This window comes from Malaya genurostris, chromosome 2 (assembly GCF_030247185.1).
Source record: "Malaya genurostris strain Urasoe2022 chromosome 2, Malgen_1.1, whole genome shotgun sequence".
Taxonomy (NCBI): domain Eukaryota; kingdom Metazoa; phylum Arthropoda; class Insecta; order Diptera; family Culicidae; genus Malaya; species Malaya genurostris.
The window spans coordinates 27,166,512-27,173,998 of NC_080571.1; positions in this window are offsets into that span (position 1 = coordinate 27,166,512).

Consider the following 7,487-nt stretch of genomic DNA (forward strand, 5'->3'; position numbering starts at 1 on the left):
ATTCGACGACTGACTGGGGAATTGGTGGTTTAATGATTCGATTTCGTTTGGCTCCGTTCGAGGAGGAAAATTCACATCATTTTCTAATGGTGATACGAACATTTCCTAGACTGTCCTTCCAGACGGTCCAATTTCACGGAATGACTCTCCGTTCTAAGTTCTAATTCAGCCGACAACTTGGTCCTCGAAAATCATTACCGAAGCACAGCGTTTTGCGGCGGCTTTAAAATTAATGACAATTCCTATTTGTCTTCCTGAATTCTGTAAAAAGGGAGAAAAAAGAACAGCGCAACAAATTAGAAGAGAGGCGTTTGACTGTTTTTCCAGGAACCATAACGAAAATTTGTTCGATTTCCCTCTAAATTTCGCAAGATCATCATCGTTCTGTTTAGATTAGGTGTTTGGGTATGTACCTATGTGTGATTCGTAGCATAGCAACGATTGGCTAACGAATGCAACGCAGCAACCCGGTCGAAGGTAGAAAATAAATTTTCGGGGAAAAAAGAGGCAACTTGCTTGGCGTTACAATTTATGTCCGGGTTGTGCACGAAACAAATTAACGCCGCCATAAACGTAAATTTTTAATAAAATTTTATTAGATTACATCTCATTTGTCTCGCATCTGCCTTTGGACCGCTCTCGACAACTCGACGGATGAGTGTTTTGCCGTTTTAGGTTTTTTTTTCTCTTCCATCTCATTTCGCTACATGCGAAGACCCGGCCCCGGTGATGCCGTCGTTTATTTTGTTTAGACCGATGATTTTTTCTCAGTCCATCAAAGCCATCAAACTAGAGCCGGGAAACCGAGATCTGGAAACGGCTTTGATCTCTCGATGGTGGATGCTGGCTCGGTGGGGATGGCGATTGGTTTATCACCATTTGGGTAAACACAGTGATTAGTTTCACACCCTTCGCAGTGCCGAACGAGGACACCAATGGAAAAAGGTGGGTCACGAGGGAAGGAAACCCGTAGAAGTTTATTTGGATTAGTCTATTGGTTATTTGATGTGCAGTTGGTATAGTAAAGTGGTCTTTAACAGTATATTTATCGTAACTATTGCTCAAAGTAAATTCGTTAAGTTCCAAAATATTACTGATATATTTCAATTAGTAACTCCTGTAATAGTCTAGCAAAAGTGTGTTAGTTAAATTCTAAGTAGGCGACGCCATTCGAACAGAAAACTCTGGTATTTTATCCGACAACGTTTTACACATGACATAACCTCACAAAAATATGCCAGTGGTTTGTTTCCATGTCCATTTCAACTTAAATACGTGCAATTGCAGTTCAACATGTTTTTTTGACGTAGGACTACATCTATCCTTATTATGCGAAATTACTCCAGGATTTGATTTCTCAATTCTTCTTTTCATGTTTGAGTAATTCTTTTACGAAACGAATGGAAGGCATAAGATTGTTGTTTTCCAATCAAACAAAAAAAAAAAGAAGAATACCCTGATCGTTATACATTCAGTTTTAACTTTTAATATAAATGGTTTTTCCAAAGATCGTTCCGTCGAAGGCTCTTCCGCCGATTTCGTGCCATCGAAAAATCAACATAAAACACTTTCGCCGAAAACCGTTCTGATTCAGCTGCTTGGATAATCAAGTCGAGTACAAAACGGCATCCGGTGGAACAGTATTCATCCAAACAGCGATGCGATTCTCGATGAAATTCTGATATTTAGATTGAACATAAATTGTAAGCATAAACTTTCCCACAAGGAATTATTCTTTTGAATATTTAGAATTGAGAAAGTTTCACAATTATGCCAAGAATCGTTCCGTCGAAAACTCTTCTTCCAAAAGGACAAAAATAACTCGTCATTCCGTCGAAAGCGGCTCTCATTAAAGATGTTTAGAACTACCTAGTGGTGTAGTGACGTCTTTTTAACTACTGGTAATATAAGCAATTTATGTAAGTTTGGTTTCAGAAATTTTATTACTATTACCGATATCGGAAAAGCACAGTAAATGGTTAAGGCTTTAAACTAACAAGACCTATGGTTTGGAACAGTCTTTGGCGCACCATGAAGTAGTGGTTTCGATTCAGCAGATGAAAAACAATCCTGCAGCTGAGTGCTGCACATGCATACTCAGGACTAAAAGGAGGAACGCGAGCACACTTCGGAAGCATTTTCGGTTATAATGATTAGATTCGGTTGGACTTTTGGTTTCGGTAGGAAACTGTTGACGAAATCTGTATCCATTATTATACACTAGAGACCAGAAAGAAGACAATGGACTGCCGTCGGTATGAGTGCTCCGAAGCGGTCCAGGAAGACTAGATGGGGCAGAAAGGTCATGAAGTCGGTTGTTTGGGAATGTCATGATATTTTTTTCGTGAACTACCTCGAAAAAGGAAAACCACCGCCTACAACAAGTACTAGTGTGGAGCGATTGAAAAACGTACAAAATCGTGTTTTCGAGGTAATGCGCCGATACATTAGAAGATCGTGCGAGTTTCATTTTGGAGTTCTGACCGCTACTTCCGGAACCGGAAACCGTTAACCACCAAAGTATGAATGTATGGCCATCAACTAATATGACCTACAAATAGGAATAGTTTTTATGCGATCAAAACCACTGCTTCTCATGCTATTCGTTAATGATCTATGCAGTGAATTGTCGTCATTTGAAGTAGTGTATGCAAAGGATCTCCAAAAATGTCGCATCATCGCAAGCCTTGTGGGTGGTGGTGTACTGCAAATGGAAATTGAGAGGGTGTTAGATTTATGTGATAAGAACGGTATCCACTTTGTTTTTGTCACTGCAAAAGTCTATGTGGTTTTTGGACTCATCAATCGAAGCACTCAAAACTTTTACGACTTGTAACTTCTCTAGGATGTTCACATCGTGTTTGTACTCAGTATGCAGGTGTTCTTGAATATGGAGTTACACTTGCTCTCATCAACCAATACTATTCGTAAAGTAAATGACTATTTCTTTAGTGGCTCTTTGTTCGCGATTTACTGACTGATTACATCGATTGACCTATGCTTTTGGAAAAAAAATTAACGTTCTGGGTAGATCATTGTGTAGAACAGACTTCAGTTCATCGCATACAATGCAGCCATATCCTTTCCATGGATATTCTTCATCTCCGTTCCAATAGTGAACATCTTCGTTTGAATTGAAAACATTGTTCAGCGAAATATGTAGTAACATAGACAATTTCTACGCGATAGGCTAACTCTAATAAAGGATAATAAGGGTACATATCAGTTCGCATTCACATCTCATCCAAGTCAGCCGATTAAACAAAACCGCTCACGTTCGGGACGGAAGAAACCAAGTACAATATTGTGTAGTGAACAGCAGAACGACCTCAAAATGAGTGAACCATACGAACAAAAGCTACCGCCGACACAAAAGAATACAATTGTTGTTGACTTCAGGCAGTGCAAAATTCGACCTTCGATACGAGAACTTGAAGGTATGCTTAAAGAGCAAATGCATCTTGACATTAAACGTGTGCATTTACTTTAACGCAGTAAGACAAATAATGTTGTTTACATCCAGTTTTATAAAGAATAGAATGCTATAGAAGTGCGTGTGCATGATCTTCCGTCAAGCGTCACCGATTCTTATATTCGCAAAACTATGTCCCAATACGGAGAGATTCTCTCTATCGAAAAAGAAAAGTGGAAGAACTTTTTCCCCGGTATTCTAAATGGCGTATGTTTGTTACACATGCGCTTGAAGAGGCCTATACCTTCTTATGTAACTTTCGGTCAGAATACAAGAATTCCGTGCAAATCACTTGTTACCTATGACAATCAGATGGCCACATGTCAATGATGAGCAATTCTAGAAATGCTTTGCAGATCATCAGACTCGACCTCCTCCGTTTTGGATGAAACTTTGCACATGGCTTCAGTACGGCAAACCATATGTTTTGAATCGAACCGTTTATTGTACAAAAATGGCGTTCAGGAAGCAGTTTTAGGGAATCGATTGGGCACTCTAAAAAATATACACGGAAAAAATTTTTGATTTTTGTTCCAATAATTACAAAATAATCCGAAAAAGTTAAATAAAATAATCGGGGTTTTAATTTTTTTTGATAATTTTTATTTTGAAGCTCTGATTAAAACCTACAGATTGATGGCTATCCCATCCGTGCCTTTTAAAAAATGAAGAAGTTACAGCTTAAACAGATGTATTCGAAATTTCAAGTTTTCGTTGAAAGATAATCATTCACACAGTAGAATATTATTCTACAGGTTAAAGGCAATAAATTTGTTCATGATATCCTTTCTTCTAAAAGTAACTGTTCTTGAGATACTTGGATATTTAATTATAACACCATGTTTCATATTTCCATGAATTGTTTATTTGTCTGCTATAACAGTTCGGCTGAAAAGTTCGTATCGTTTCATATAAACACACATTTTTTTGTCAAAATTCGTTTTTATTATTCAACATAATTGCCATCAGAGGCGATACAGCGATTATAGCGATCTTCCAACTTTTCGATACCATTTTTGTAGTACGATTTGTCCTTTGCCTCAAAATAGGCCTCAGTTTCAGCGATTACCTCTTCATTGCTTCTAAATTTTTTACCAGCGAGCATTCTCTTGAGGTCTGAGAACAGGAAAAAGTCACTGGGGGCCAAATCTGGAGAATACGGTGGATGAGGGAGCAATTCGAAGCCCAATTCGTTCAATTTCAGCATGGTTTTCATCGACTTGTGACACGGTGCATTGTCTTGATGAAACAAAACTTTTTTCTTCTTCAAATGAGGCCGTTTTTTTGAAATTTCGTCCTTCAAACGCTCTAATAACGCTCTATAATAGTCACTGCTGATGGTTTTTCCCTTTTCAAGGTAGTCGATGAAAATTATACCATGCGAATCCCAAAATACAGACGCCATAACCTTACCGGCCGATTGTTGAGTCTTTCCACGCTTTGGGTTTCCGATTCATCGCGTGCAGTCCACTCAGCTGACTGTCGATTGGACTCCGGAGTGAAGTGATGGAGCCATGTTTCGTCCATTGTTATATATCGACGGAAAAAATCGGTTTTATTTCGATATAACAGCTCCAAACACTGCTCAGAATCATCAATTCGTTGTTGTTTTTGATCGATTGTGAGCTCACGCGGCACAAAGCTTTCTCATATCTAAATATTCGTGAATAATATGTCCAACACGTTCCTTTGATATCTTTAGGGTGTCAGCTATCTCGATCAACTTCACTTTACGATCATTGAAAATCATTTTGTGGATTTTTTTCACGTTTTCATCGGTAACAGCCTCTTTTGGACGTCCACTGCGTTCGTCGTCTTCGGTGCTCATATGACCAGTACGAAATTTTGCAAACCACTTACGAATTGTTGCTTCGCCCGGGGCAGAGTCTAGATAACACTCATCAAGCCATTTTTTGGTATCGGCGGCACTTTTTTTCATCAAAAAGTAGTATTTCATTAACACACGGAATTCCTTTTTTTCCATTTTTTTTCACAATAACAAAAGTAGCTTCACTCAAAATGCAATATCTCACAAACTAATAATCAGACAGCTGTCAAATTTATACACGTATCTTTTGAAGGTTGGTACTAACTGAAAATGGTATGGATTTAATTCTAGTGGCGCCCTCTCATAGAAACGATACGAACTTTTCAGCCGATCTGTTATCTACAATTATTACATGTACATGAATAATACTTAATTATATTTAAGGTTTTACGTGCATCGTCGATCGAATACAGTCTTGTGACGATTGTGGTTTCTAAAGTCGAAAAAATGGTATTTCTGTGTGTCTGGAGTCATTTTGGAATTCTTATAAACACTACTCCACTCGGTCACACCCCGTTCATATTCTTTTTGTGACCCGTAACAAAAAGACATGGTCGTGAATGTATCTCGACCTCTCTGCTCTACCCTTTTCATAGAATTGTTTTGCAGTTGTGATTGGGTGTTCATGTAGTTTAGCCAAGCTTTCACGTCGTGCCATTCGTTTTAAATTATCCCCGAGTGCATCACATGGTCCTTGGTATCGTGTTTAAGCAATTCTGAAATCACAATGAAACTTAAATGTTTAAGCTCTTCTGATTCTCTATAATAAATTGAATGGTTGTTTGATCATTGCTCCAATAGTGGCTTTGAACAGCATCCTGAAGCACAAATGAAAAAATTTCGGAAAAATTTAAAAAAAAACTATAATTTTTCCTGTCTTTAAATTAGATTTTGCCTTTTTGAGAAATTCAGATTGCTGATTTTTAATAAAATCATTAGTCACAAGTTTTTCTAATTTTTTGCAAAAATATGCTGCAAATTCTTTTACTGGTTTGACAAATTTCTCTAGATCGCATCTGTCAGTAGAAACCCATGGTTCAAATCTAATCTCAGTCAAATCACGTTCCTCGAAATTGTCTAAAACGCTTCTCTCCAGATCTTGTGTCGCTGGACAACTTTTGCATTCACGGAGGTCGCAGGATCATTTTGATGAGTCACATAATAGCTTTTTTAAATAATAATTCTTATCATCATACTTGAAATATTTTTCAACAGCATGAATCATTAATGAAACATTCTCATGGATTGTGCAAACACATATGTTATGTGAACCAGAACTTCCAAGCAACTTGCAGTGTTTTGGTCTTAATGCTGCAAATGTACTAAATCCAATATTTCGATCTGGAAATGCCTCCTTATAACCCAAATAAATTTCTTTCAATGATGAATAAAGCACTCGTTTTTGTTTGCGTTCACACTTGCCATTCATTTTGACTGTGGTGCAATCTCTTGTTCCCGGCATTACTCTGCTGGCGTCATCGCTGTTGAAATATTGAAGCACCTCGTTTTCTATCGTTTCGTTCCTGCTGCGTCCCGTTTGTTTCTTGGCTTTTTTTCGTCCGTTGATTCTCTTGCCTCCGACACAATGTATTTGTTCGCCTTGAATTGGGTGGCTATTTCCTCCTTTGGCCACGAGTTTGGCAAGACTGACAACAAACGCGCTTTTTCATTCCTAGTGCAATCAGGCTTAGCAATCTTCATCCGCCGGAAACCGCCGAATATTTGCTTTTTTATACATCTTGAAATATCCAAATATTTTTCTCGAGGATAATTAACATTCCGGGTTTTCTTAGTTGATATCGGAGACACGTTGATTCCTGCGATGCCCTTGTTGAAGAGTTCAATGTTGTGTGCTCTTGAATACTCCGCCGCGACTGATGCTTCAGAAGATGCTGAGTTGATTGAAGCTGCTGAAGGTACTTCCTCTAAATCGTATTGCGATGTGGATGGTTGTGGTTCCGTTGTTGACTGCCCTTCTGTTTCCGACGTATGACTCTCCTTATAAGCCCGCCTACGACCTTTTTTTACCTTCTAATTTGTCAATTATGGTTTCTGTTAATTGGAAAAATTTTCCGGAACACACAAAACCAAGAAAAGGTTTACAACACCAAATATGGGAAAACCATATTGTAGTATTGTAACTGTTTCGAAAGAGATTTATTGTAAACTGATATCTGTTTTACGATG